The following is a 15,454-nucleotide window of genomic DNA, read 5'->3' as shown; positions in this document are numbered from 1 at the left end:
AAGCATGATATATACTTTTTTCAAAGCTATGATTTTATTAAAACACCACATAGTCACGAAGACTTGAGATTAGAGAGTGGGCAAAGGTGCATGCTAAGTTACAACAAACTCCTCAACTCGTATTGATCCATTTATGAGAAAATAAGGAAAGCATGATATACTTCTTATGATACAATGAGAAAATGCATCCCACATCGACGCTTGTCTATTCTACTTTTCTATTTTTCTAATTAAATTAACTAGGACTAAAGAAAATAGTCAATTACTCCATGTTGCAAGGCAAATCATTTGGCCAGCACTATATTTTAGATCAGAGACCATGGGCACCGGAAATTTTATCAGCCCGTTGCTAACCATTTGTAATACCATTAAATAAATGGGCCCTTGAAAATATGAGCCCCGAGTAGTTGAGCAGGTTGCCTCACCCTCGGGCCGTGCATGCATGTACTAATTAACAAAGCTGAATGAATAGTAGTGTAACATTATACGTAGCAGTAATCACATGCAAATTATACGTAGTAGTAATCACATGCAAAGCTAAGCGTAAAAGCTTGATAAATAGAAGCATGCCATTAGAGTAATTACATGCAAAGCTAAGGGTTAAAGTCAATAAGCATTTACATGAAAAGGTAAGTTGTTTTTTTTTTGAAAGGCAAATTTTTTTTTATATTAAAACAAGGGAGATACAAGACCAAGCGTATAGGGGATATGCTTACAACAACAGCATCTAAACAAAATTTACAGAGCCCTTCAACTAAGAACCTATTTTCCAAGAACAGGAAATCAAACACGAGGATTTGATGAAATTATCTGCTACCACCATATTAACCATGATCATCATAAACACTTGGATTGAGGAGCCATTGATTCCAATAGAGCTTTAACTTCTTTGACCGATTGACTAACCATTGATAACTTTTTACTTGGACCTCGTTTAATGCCATCGGGATAGACCAATTTCCTTTGCCAAAAGTCTTCAAGTTACGATTTTTTCAAATGATGTATCCGCCAACCCACTTGATCACTTGCCAAACCTTACTCACATGATCCGAGTTAGGGAGTTCATACTTACCTAGTAACTTCTTTTCTAGGCTGGAAAACTGCACGTTGATTAGGCCCCACCATCTTAGGATGCGACTCCATAAATCACGCGCAAAAGGGCACTCTCGAATGACGTGATCAACTGTTTCCACTTCGTTGTTACAGACATGACAGAGAACCGAGTCTAAGTCAAGACCTCTTTTGTCCAATTCCCATCGAACCGGAAGTCTCCCTAATTTAACCCTCCAAATAAATATCCCCACTTCTTGAGGTAGCCAATTATTCCTCATAGTGTGAGCAGCCTGTTGTGGTACCAGCAACAGCTTGTTGTCGATAAGATCAGTGAAAACACTTGATATGTAGCGCCCTGAATTATGAAGCATCCATGACTACGTATCCCTATCATTGTTCGAAAATACCACAGACCCTAGGCGTGATTCCACTTGCTGAAGCTCATTTGCAGTCCTACCAGTAGGTTCTCTTCTCCATTCCCAAGTTGGAACCCATGTTCCGTCCACTTTTGACAACCGATCCGAAATAAGAGCGTCTTCGTTGGAATCCAACCTGTAAAGTCTACCATATTTCTCGCATAACAAGTGATTATCTAGCCACAAATCTTTCCAAAATAAGGTATTATTCCCATTACTAACCGACTTTACAAAAGAATTGCCAAAATCTATGTTTAACTTTCGTAAGTCTGATTCGATCCTTATTATAGAGGACCAAGTAGAAGTGTGCCTGGAAGATCGACATACTCGAACCAAACCTAACCCCCCATCCCTACCATAAATACTCTTGATTATTTTTACCTATAGTGCATTAGATTCCGTACGAAATCGCCACCACCATTTACCCAATAAAGCTAGGTTTTTCGATTTGAGTGACTCAATGTTTAACCCGCCCTTCTCATAACATGCCAGAATAGAATCTCATTTTACCCAACATATTTTATTAGAATCGCCAAACCCGCCCCAAAAGAATTTACGTCTCATACCTTCAAGCAAGTCAATGACGCCCGATGGTGCACGGAATAGGGAGAAAGCATACAACGTGAGACTATTTAGGACCGATTTCACGAGGGTGAGTCGACCGCCAAACGACATCGATTTTGATTTCTAGTCCGCTAACCTACCACGAAATTTATCTATGAACGGTTCCCAATCTTTCAACTTCTTCATCCGTACCCCTATTGGAAGGCCAAGATATGTCATAGGAAAATTTCCCATATTGCAACCAATAGTCGAAGAGAGACTCTCAATTGACCCGTTTGAAACACCGATTCCATATAGGAAACTTTTTGCAAGGTTTACCTTTAAATCCGAGAATTTTTCAAAACACGTTAGGATTTTCATGAGATTTCTAGCGTTTCTCCAACTCCAATCTCCAAAGAATATGGTGTCATCCGCATATTGAAGATGAGACATCGTAACATTATCCGACCCTATATCCACTCCATTGAACAACCCTCGTTCAATAGCTTTTTTGGTAAGACGACTTAGTCCTTCGGTGGCCAATATGAAAAGATACGGAGAAAGGGGATCGCCTTGCCTTACGCCCCTCTTAAGAGAGAATTCCTTGGTCGGTGAGCCATTTACTAATATCGATATTGAGGCAGACTTTAAGCAAGCAAGTATCCACGATCTCCATTTCGCACCAAACCCCATTAATTCTAAAATCTTGAGCAGATATTGCCAATTCAAAGAGTCGAATGCCTTTTCAAAGTCTGCCTTGAAGATTAGACTTTTACGTTTGCGACATTTCAGATCCTCCATGATCTCATTTGCGATTAGGATGCCATCGATTATATGTCGACCCTTGATATAAGCGCTCTGTTCTATATCTACTAGCTTCGGTATCACTTTTTTAGACGATTTGCAAGAAGTTTAGCAATTATTCTATAGAAACTTCCTAAAAAACTAATCGGACGATATTCACTTAGTCCTATCGGGCTTGCCTTTTTGGGAATTAAAGTGATAAACGATGCATTGCAACCATTGGAGAATTTTTTCTTTTTTTGGCAAAAAAACGTTAAATTAAATATAAGTATCTTTCTCAAAATAGTGAAAACATCCATATCATTGCTAATGGATGGAGAGACTTCTATTTGATTTTGGAACCGTTTGCTTCAAGAAAGTTGGCTAGAATCACGGGTATGAAATTACTTTATGGTGCTTCTGTCTACTTTATTTGACAGGAATGAAATCAGAGGTTTTTTAAGAAAGGCAATCGATCAGCTCAACAGGTGTGTGAGCCTATTAACTCAACGATTCGTATGAAGTTAATGTCCTTAAAATAGAATCCATCGACTAGTGTTCTAAGACTTAAATCAGATTGACAAATTTCTTAATTTTGTTTGTCGTTTTTGTTGCTTTAACTTCTATGGTTAAAGCTTGATTGTTTGAGAGGCTATATGGCATATCCTATAGCCGTTTGTGCCTCATTGTAATCTGTTTATATTAATATATTCGCCGGGTGAAAGCCTTTTACAAAAAAAAAAAAAAGTGAAAACAAAACAAGTACAAGTAAAAGCAACAAGCTGGACTTACAAACTCCTTTGTCCACACTTGTAAAGTCCAATAAAATAGACAATCACTAAACAACAAACATTGACACCTTATTACAAATTGACAACATCAAAAAAAGAAGAAGCATAACATCACCAGGAGTTGCACTTCCTATTAAATATATAAACTGCCATGGTTGATTTGACCATACATAAAATTGAAAACTTTCTCATGACTTTGCGCTCACTAGCCCTTGAGCCATTTTGATCCTTATTTGGGCTACTATGGCGGCCCAACACGTGAATACTCCATTAACCACTACATTCATAGCGATCCATATATCCCAAAATGTTGCCGGTCCAATAAGCCTCCAAAATTTTGTACCTTAACATCCATTCCATTGCAACACTCAAGTGAGATCTCTACAATAGAGGATGGAATTACCCAACAAAATTTCCATCATTTAAACAAAGCGTACCAAATATTATGCGTTCATGATTAATGAAGGAGAAGATGATCTATCGATTCAATGTGCTCTAAGCACCAACCACATTTATCATTCATTGCATCGCTCAAACAATGTATATAACTTAGCACTTCTTTACCCGGGACTCCGCCTTGAATTGCTAATCAATGGAAAATAGCAATTTTTGAGGGGACTAATTTGTTCCATAGCACATTTTTCCAAACAAACTCTACATCTATATTTACGGATTGCATTATACGAACACCCTCTGAAACGTATATTAACTTCATCTCGAGTGAACAGTTATTTTTTTGGGTTTTTAACCTTTTTATTTATTTTTTAGAAACATTTTAGTGATTAAATATTTTATATTTTACAAAAGGATAATGCATTTTATTTTATTTGTAGCTTTTTTAGCTTTTTTACATTCATATATATATATATATATATATATATATATATATATATATATATATATATATATATATATATATATATATATATATATATATATATATATATATATTCGTTTGTAAATTTTAACAATAATTTAATAAATGTTATTAACGTACATAACTGGATACTATATAGTGACTATCACTGACTTTTATTAAACATTTACTCTTTGATGCAAATATTTTATGTAAGGACCCGTCCTAATCCATAAGAATGAATACAATAATATATGATTACATCGCGAGGTACTTGACCTCTATATGATACATTTTACAAACATTGCATTCGTTTTTAGAAGACAAACTTTCATTACATCGAAAGTTGACGGCATGCATACCATTTCATAATCTATCCAAACTACAAATGACTTGATAATAATCTTGATGTACTCAATGACTCGAATGCAACGTCTTTTGAAATATGTCATGAATGACTCCAAGTAATGTCTTTAAAATGGGCAAATGCACAGCGGAAGATTTCTTTCATACCTGAGAATAAACATGCTTTCAAGTGTCAACCAAAAGGTTGGTGAGTTCATTAGTTTATCATAAACGATTATTTTCATCATTTTAATAGACCACAAGATTTTCATTTCCAATTCTCATAAATATACGTCCCATGCATAGAGACAAAAATCATTCATATGGATTGAACACCTGGTAACCGACATTAACAAGATGCATATAAGAATATCCCCTATCATTCCGAGAAATCCTTCGAACATGATAAAAACTAATTCGAAGTACTAAAGCATCCGGTACTTTGGATGGGGTTCGTTAGGCCCAATAGATCTATCTTTAGGATTCGCGTTAATTAGTAGATCGGTTTACTAATTCTTAGGCTACCAAGCAAAAAGGGGCATATTCGGCTTCGATCATTCAACCATATAATGTAGTTTCGATTACTTATGTCTATTTCGTAAAACATTTATAAAAGCGCATGTATTCTCCGTCCCAAAAATATATATTGCAAAAGCATTTAAAAAGGGAGCAAATAAAACTCACTATACTGTATTTTGTAGTAAAAATACATATGACGTCATTGAACAAGTGTAGGGTTAGCCTCGGATTCACGAACCTATATAATTTATATATATATATATTAACACATATAATTGTAATAGAATAAATTTATATATTATTTCAAATACTATATATATCTATATATATGTACGTTATATTAAAATTTTAATAATTTATATGTTAATTTAAGATAGTAAATTAAATATGTTTATATTATTTATTTTAAATAATTAATTAATATTTATTATAAAATATTGATACAATTCTATTATATGTATTAAAAATATCTTTTTGTATAACTAATATTTACTTGTTTTAATATTAATAATAGGGATAATATTAATAATAATGATAGTTAATAATAATAATAATAATAATAATAATAATAATAATAATAATATAATATAATAATAATGATATAATTATATAATACTTATAATTATAATTAGTAATTGTAAAAATAAAATAAAAAAATTTGTAATATGTTTATAATGAAAATAATGATATTAATATTCTTGGTAATATTATTAATAATATTAATAACGATAATAATAATATTATACCATACTTAATCTTAAAATATTATATATTAATATCAACAATATTCCTCATTTATAAATTATAGTATAAATGTAAATTTTTAAAAAAAAATTAAGTTTTATAGTTTATACCCTCGGGTTGAATCGAACGGGAGGGACGAGTAATGCTCGAAAGCGAAGCCCTTCATCAGTAGCAGCAGGTCGAGTAATAACATCCAATTGTGATGGTATGTACCAAATCTAGATGGGTCTTAAGACAAATAAAAATCTAATTCTTTTACCACCATTGTCCATTTCACTCTTTTTAAAAAAAATTAGAACATAAGCCCATACTCTAAATTAAATGGGCTTCTCCTTCATATCTATCCTATTATCTAATATTGAGGCCCATCACAACCCTATCCTTTTAATTAGAAAAATCGAGTATAATCAGAAACAAATAGCAAGGGTGTGTAGGACATCGGCTCAGTTTTAGTGTTATTTCAAAAGAGATTACGGATTGCAACAAAATCAATCGATCTATTAGTTCATCGATTCATCGATCAGTCAAACAACAATGAATAGCAGGTCACTTTGATGATGTTTATCGACAGGATAGGTGTAGGAGTAGATCGATTAGGGCATCAACAAAATCACTCAATCTAGCAGATGTTGTTAATTGAAACAGAAGAATAGGCATAACAGGTAATCGGTTCTTTATCATCATAACAATAGTAATAGTTTCAGGTTTTGTATTGTATTGTTGTGTTGATTGTTGAATAGAAGTATATGCAGTAATCGATGATGAAAAGTGGTATTTTAATGGTTAATTGTTAATGGTGGTCTGTGGTTGTCCTCAGGAACAGAGATGTAGGTGGTGTTTGATGGTGGGTTCTCATTTGTTTAAAGAATAAGAACAAATGGGTTGTGAGATAGTTGTTTATTTGGGTCTCGTACAAGAACAGATATAAGATAAAATTAACTGAAGGAGCATCGAATAATTGTAGTGATATTCACGATTTCGGGTTATTCGAACAGGAATCATAATAGATGATCAAAACAGAAATTACAGTTTTGTTTTGGGTGGTTTGCAGGCTGAAACATAAACAGAAAAGAGATTGGAACGTGTGGTAGCACTAACTAGGCTCCACCAGCAATTCACGTTAATCATGTTATCACTTTACTATCATCATTCGTTATTATTATGTCATACCCCGTCCTAATCCATCTGGACGAAGTCACCAACATCTGGTCCCATTGCGATGATCGACTCCAAGTAATATCTTTAAAATGAGCAAATGCACAGCGAAAGATTTTTTTAATACCTGAGAATAAACATGCTTTAAAGTGTTAACCAAAAGGTTGGTGAGTTCATTAGTTTATCATAATCATTTATTTCCATCATTTTAATAGACCACAAGAATTTCATTTCCAGTTCTCATAAATATACGTCCCATGCATAGAGACAAAAATAATCATTCATATGGTGAACACCTGGTAACCGACATTAACTAAATACATATAAGAATATCCCCTACCATTCCGGGATCCTCCTTCGGACATGATATAAATTTCGAAGTACTAAAGCATCCGGTACTTTAGATGGGGTTTGTTAGGCCCAATAGATCTATCTTTAGAGTTCACGTCAATTAGGGTGTCTGTTCCCTAATTCTTATATTACCAGACTTAATAAAAAGGGGCATATTCGATTTCGATAATTCAACCATATAATGTAGTTTCGATTACTTGTGTCTATTTCGTAAAACATTTATAAAAATTGCGCATGTATTCTCAGCCCAAAAATATAAAGGGTAAAAAGGCAAATGAAAAATCACGCATATAAATATTGTAAAATAGTTATTAAAACATTGCATGTATTCTCAGCTCAAAAATATAAAGGGTAAAAAGGCAAATGAAAACTCACGCATATAAATATTGTAAAATAGTTCTTAAAACATTGCATGTATTCTCAGTCCAAAAATATATATAAAAAAGGAATAATGAAACTCACCTATTGTATTTCGTAGTGAAAATACATATAACATCATTGAACAAGTGTAAGGTTGGCCTCGGATTCACGAACCTATATCAATTATATATATTAATACATATAATCGTAATCAAATAATTTTATATATTATATCTTAAATTATATATCTTATATATTTAGTTTGTATATATTTAAAATAGTTAATATTTATATAGTTTAATATTATATTTAAAAATCAATAATTTGTTATATGTAAATATTTATATAATTATTGTTATTATGTTTAATATATAATATATATGTAATATTAGTATAGTTATAGTGTATGTAATAAGTATATTTTTGTATACAAAATATTTGTTTGTTAAAATGATAGTTTTGAAAATAATGATGTACTAATAGTAATAATAATAACTTTTTTTTATAATGATAATACTAATAATAAAAATGATATTGTTAATAATGATACTTATGTTAATAATAATAATAATAATACTAATAGTAATAAAGATAATAATAAAAATAATTATAATACTACCTTAAAAGCTTTTCCCAACAACAATGCCTTGGACAAGGCTTGAATCTGAGACCTCTCACTAAACCCACAACCTCCTTTACCATTACTCTACTGTATCTTTTCAGTTTTATTTTACCCCGAAAATCTATCTATCCTATTATGTATCTTTCTTCTTCCTCATATTAATGATCATAGTAGCCCAACAGCTTTTAACATAATTCGGCCCAACATAAATTAATTCTCGGCCCATCACCATATTTGGCTCACGTTAAGGCTATTGTTGTGCTTCGGTCCAGCATTAGAAGAAGAAGAAGAAAAAAAATGAAACGTTCACTTTGGTAGGCCATTCGTTCCACATACAAAACATTTGTTTTTTTTTTTTGGATATGTTAAAAAATTTCGGTACACACAAAAGAATAAACACCACAAGTGGCTACAGCAATGTTTCGTTTTCTCATTTTTTTAGCCCGTCATTATCATGTACTCACTTCTTCTTTTCTTTTCTTTTTTTTTCTTTTTTTTCGCTGGTCCCCCTTTTAAAGTCATCATCATATAGTATCATCTCCACTTTATATCATTGTTATTTAATTATACCATTAACATGGGTTTCGATAGAATTGGAACCAAGAATATAGCGAGCAATCAGCAAGAATAAGAAGTTGCAGCAGCAACAAAAAAAAAATAGTAATGAAGTGAAGGTTTGATGGTGATTTGGGGTGGAAAAGAATAGCAAGCGAAAATGGTGATATGGGTGATAGCCAATTATTTAATGGGAAAGGGTGTGAGTTTATACGAGCAACACAACTCGATGGTGAGGGTGGTTTGCTGTGTTCCCGTCAAGAAAACAAGAGAGAGATTGGTGAGGGTGGCCGAAGGTGGTAGTGTTGGAGATGGCGGTTTTGGTGTGGTTGTAGAGTGGTGGTGACAGATTTATGTGAATAAAGGTTTGCATGGTGGTGATAATGAGAAGGTGGCGGTTAGTATAAGTGTGTCACGAAGGTGATGAAATGGTTGAAGGTGTTTGAACCGTTGATGATGGTGTTTATGATGTTGCTCGATGGTTATTGTTTTAATGGAGAAAGATGGGTTTCATAAAAAAGATGGTGGTGCATGATGATTCTTCGATTCAGACATAACAGGAAAAATGATGATTGTGGTGATGTAGGGTGATCGAAATAAGTGTGTGTGGTGTGCTTCGACTAGGAACAAAAAGTACTGCAATAGTGGATAATAGATGATAATGATGATTATGGAGATGTGTTGGTGATCTCGAGGTGGATCGTTGGTGGTTCACGATTATGTTGTTCAACATAACAAGAAGATGGTGGAAGTGGTTGTCGGAAGTACAAGAGAAAGAGAGGGAGAAAGGAAAATGGTGATAATGTTGGTGGTCCTCGTTGATGAATGAAGATGATGAGAATAGGTGTGGTGATCTCCTCAACAGAAAGAGAAAATGAAACATTAGATAGAAAAATAAATTTAGATGTGTTTGTGTCTTTTACTGTAATGTAATGCGTATCCATTACCTAACTTCTATATTTAATTACATAAAATGGGATAGTGGGAAAGAATATCCATTACCTAACTTCTATATTTAATTACATAAAATGGGATAGTGGGAACGAATGAAACCAAACATAGTACCCTAATTTAAGATCTCGTGAAATTCAATTGTTGGTATTCTACCGACAGTTTTTCACGGACTATTATTTCATATCCCGTTGACAATTAGTGGCGGATAAAAGTCTTTCAGAAAAATCCTAAATTCTTAAATTAATTATATTTATTTATTTTGGTCATTATGGTATAAAATTTGTTCATTAATTTAATAAATAACAATTACATCAACTGTCCCTTTCATTTATGGGTAAAATATAAAAAGTGTTAAAACTTAACAAATAGTTTCTAAATACATTTTTAATAAGCCTAAAATTTATAGAACTCATTTTCGGATCACCGTTTATTTTAAAATAATATAAGTTCCTTTTTAATTCGTTTACTATCAGTTGAATGACAAATGAGCGTTTCCGTCGTTTACTAAATAACTTCGAAATTTCTTATATATATATATATATAACATACTTTATATATTCGCTTTTATAATAAATTTTAATATATCTTATATTAATTTACATATTTATTTATAACAAATTGTATATTGTATATAATAGTTTATTAATATTCCTATGCATAATTATTTATATTTACTTATTTATATATATTTATCTATTTACAAATAATGGTTCGTGAATCGTCGGAAATGGTCGAAGTCAAATGATTTCATAAAACAAAATTCAAAATTTTGAGACTCAATATTACAGACTTTGCTTATCGTGTCAAAATTAAATAAGAATTTAGTTTAAATTTGGTCGGAAATCTCCGGGTCGTCACAGTACCTACCCGTTAAAGAAATTTCGTCCCGAAATTTGAGTGGGGTGGTTATGGTTACTCATAAAAATGTTTTTATGACGAATATGAGTTAATATGTAGAGTTTTATCATTATTGAGTAATATAGATAAAACGATTCGATTACTTGAAGAGTACAAGTGAGGCTATCATAAAAGAAAGGAAATGAGAATTAAAGCTTTTGTTTTAATTTTTGACGTTGTCTTGGTTGAATTCCGGAATTCAAGGGATTTAATGAAAATGTACTAAATCTAAAAGATTTGATTCTTCGGCGAATAAGGAAATCAGGATTTCTCTAATTAAATGCGGAGATCTGTTTTGATTTTTCTATCAGATATTTCACTATAAATTAACTTCTTTCGTTCCGTTACTTTTACCATTCCTATACTCAATTCTCAAATTCAAAAGATTATCAAAATGCTTAATCCAGTTCTAATCCTTGTCCTTATCCTTACTATTTCAACAATTATTCTCCTTTTCCAACTTCCACCAGAGGAATCTGCTTACTTCTACTTTGCCCTTGGGGTTATAGTACTTATAATTCTCCCCGTGTCTTTATGTTGCGATAAACATTGATATACACGGTTTGTAATTTTTATGTTGTTATCGGGCTTTATATCTCCCCTTATATTTCAATGTCCCTATTTCTATTTCCTATAATCATTGTCATCCTCAGTTAATGCTCTCTTTTATTTGCTACAATTTATACCCCAAATTTTCTATTTTTGAAGTTTTGTCCCTTCGTTTCTTCTTCTTGTGATTACGCATCGCTTGTAATGGTCCAGAATTCGCAGATATGAATTTCAGAATGAACATTGTTAATGTTCTAAATAAGAAGGAACGTAATAGCACGATTTGATTTGTCAAATTACCAGATTCACTGAGAATAGAACTATCAAGAATATATTTTCTTGATATGTTCAGAAGTTAAGCAAAATGAAAGAGTTATGTAACATGGCACATGATGACGTTATAATCTGTGAATCATCACGTTCTATTTAGAAACTCAGCATGACTTACTGTAATATAATCGCGTTGATCAAGTGTCATTATATTATACTAACTCATGCATCAGTTCCCAACATTACTTCAATAACATTCATATTTTAAGCTCGAAAGTTTACAGAATATAGAAACTAACAATTTCTATATGATGTAACACTGATAGCACTAATAGCTTAATGATTTCAGATAAGAATAGTTATGAAAATATCTTCAGAAATATGGAGGATATTTATAATGAAAGATACGATAATATCTTTAAATATCTAGGATCAGAGGATGATGGAGACTATTGTCCGCAAGAGTTTAGAGTAAGGAGAAAGATATTCGCTAAAGACTTCAGCAAGCATTAAATCATTTGGATTCTTTGAAGTCAAACTTATTCTTTGTGATTTGTCCACGGTTTCCTTCATAGTTTCGCATAATCCGCTTTTCAGTACTAAATTTTCTATTGAGTGTTTCCAATACTCCATTTTTTATCATCAAACTTTCGACGGTTAAGGTCGTGTACAGTTTATGCTGCTTCATTCAGCTTTTTCAAAGTTCAATGTATTGATTCGTAGGCTGGGTGCTTTTCAGAATTTTTAGAATGAAAAATCATAGTTCTAAGAGATAAATGTTATATGGATACATATAACTGTTGAGTAGAAACGTTGCGAGATTCAAAATACTGATTGCTGATTTCCCGATACTTGGTATGGCAATTCTCATTACAAGATGCCAATGAGTTCATGATAAAACTTCAATAGATAAATATAGTGATTTGTCGAAGAGATTTAAGCCAAGGAGCAACGAGGTTGCTGGCACGTCTGCTGGTAATATGATGGAATATAAAAGGTTCCCCGGTAACAATAAAAGAGCACGCATATATATCAAGGTTATAGTAAGGTTGTTTCGAACGAAAAATCGAAGTTGACTTGCTGGAGCTGTGACAAAATTTGCTATCTTGAGAAGGGGTTGTAAAGTTATTTTGGGTAATAATAATGCCAAAGAAGCTAGCACAGATATGTTTTAAACGTTTACTCATGTTCCGAGTGTCTTCAGGTGCATAACTATATGCATAAATCTTTCCTCCCGTAGATGAAGTGCGGTTGGTTCATCCTCTCGATTGAGGTGTTTTCAAGAATCATGAAAAGTTTGAACGCAGATTGTAATCGTCAAGATACAAATGAGGTTTAAGATGAAATCAAGTGGCAAACTTGAAGAATTGTTTAGTTTCATATGTTATAATCAATATTTTAATTCATTTTAATTGTCCAATGTTATTAGTCCACAGTCGATAGTCCACAGTTGACAGTCCAATAATTCATATATAGTTTAATATACAATATTCGAATTAATTAATACGTATCGTGACCCGTGTACATGTCTCAGAGTCGATCACAACTTAAATTATATATATTATTATATAATCAACCTCAACCCTGTATAGAGAACTCGATCATTACTGCATATAGAGTGTCTATGGTTATTCCAAATAATTTATATAAATGCTTCGATATGATATGTTAAAACCTTGTATACGTGTCCCGATATGTAAAGTACGTAAAATAAATGACAGAAATTAAATGACGATAAATAAAGTGCATAAAGTAAATAACAGAAATTAAATGACGATAATAAAATTGTGATAATTAAATTGCGATAAATAAACTGCGATAAATAAAATGTAATACGGAATTAGCAGTTAGCTAGGAATAATTAGCTAGGATCTTGTTAGCGTGGATTCTTAACAAAATTTCATATTGTCAATTAGTCTGTTTCTAATCAATTTTTATTGTGTCCATTATTTCTTCATTATGCCACTTGTTGGATTCTGATAGGTCAAAATCCATTTATGAGTTTGAATGAAAATGGTTATTTTGCGATGAACGGATACGTATATCTGTGGTTGTAAATAGGATAGTAAATGACAGTTGAATTAGATTTGAAAGAATGTACAGTGTACTTATTAATGTGAAATCTAAATATTCCTCGGGTATTACCTACCCGTTAAAATATTTTCACCATTAACAGTTTGTACAAAAGAATTTTTAATTACAATCTTTATGAAAACATATATACATATATATTTTCTGCAGATGTAATCATGGATTTAATGAGTTAATATGATATTAAACTCATTTGATTTATTGTTAGAACAAGGATATATAATATCTAAAACATTAGAGATTACATAATTGTCATGTCGAACGCAGATAATTGATGTAGAACGATACGTAGTATGATGATTATAATCGAGGTACAGAATGTTATGTTGAGGCGTGTGTTGTTGGTGGTACGGGTACTGTTACTGATGGTACTGTTGGTTTCGGTGATGTTGTTGAAGCTGGTATGTTTTGCACCATATTCTCCAAATTGATTACTCGAGCGCGAAGTTCGTTGAATTCTTCTATTATTCCGGAATGATTTTTCGGTCGGAACGAGCGGATGAATAAGTTTTAGAATTGTGGATAGAATATAATCGTGTCGAGCTACTCTGGAAATAAGGGTGAAAATGGTGTTTTGGACGGATTCGCCGTAAGTGTTTCAGGTTCTTTGCCAAAAGGGAAATTTGGTTGGTGGAAAGGAATTGCCTTCTTCTCGTTTCCGTTGATTAAGTCGACTACGAACTCATCAGATGAATTGGGGATGGATAATTGGTTGGTTCATTCGGGTGACACTGCTTTCGGAGCTTAAGTGAAACTCCATAGCGGAATAGCTGTCGGAACCCGAGGAATTTGAACTGGTTGCAGGATTCATCTCGTACAATCAGATGAAGGATTTTCGAAAAGAAATAGATTATAGGATGTAGATTAGTACCCTGTAATACATAATTTACATATGCATATATAATACTAAAATCCCATAAGTTACGGAGGAATCTACGGAATATGTTAGGCAAAGTTTACAGTAACAGATATGTTAAGATATGAATTAGCAGATACGCTAAGATACGAATTTTGTCTATACACTATTCATGCAATCGTTTCAGTAAGATGTGTCTAGACTAGGAATGATAAGCAGGTAATTTCCTAAATATGATAAGCAGGTAATTTTCGACACGAAATGATAAGCAAAACTTTTGACATGCAGACACGGTCGAAGTCCAGAGTCACTAATGCATCCTAACGACTATCAGTTAGACACACTAATGCAAGACCTGGTTCGCTAAGACCACCGCTCTGATACCACATGTCATACCCCGTCCTAATCCATCTGGACGAAGTCACCAACATCTGGTCCCATTGCGATGATCGACTCCAAGTAATATCTTTAAAATGAGCAAATGCACAGCGAAAGATTTCTTTAATACCTGAGAATAAACATGCTTTAAAGTGTCAACCAAAAGGTTGGTGAGTTCATTAGTTTATCATAATCATTTATTTCCATCATTTTAATAGACCACAAGAATTTCATTTCCAGTTCTCATAAATATACGTCCCATGCATAGAGACAAAAATAATCATTCATATGGCAAACACCTGGTAACCGACATTAACTAGATACATATAAGAATATCCCCTATCATTCCGAGATCCTCCTTCGGAC

The sequence above is a fragment of the Rutidosis leptorrhynchoides genome, chromosome 6 (assembly GCF_046630445.1).
Source record: "Rutidosis leptorrhynchoides isolate AG116_Rl617_1_P2 chromosome 6, CSIRO_AGI_Rlap_v1, whole genome shotgun sequence".
NCBI classification, from domain to species: Eukaryota; Viridiplantae; Streptophyta; class Magnoliopsida; order Asterales; family Asteraceae; genus Rutidosis; species Rutidosis leptorrhynchoides.
Note: the sequence above shows the minus strand (reverse complement) of the source record.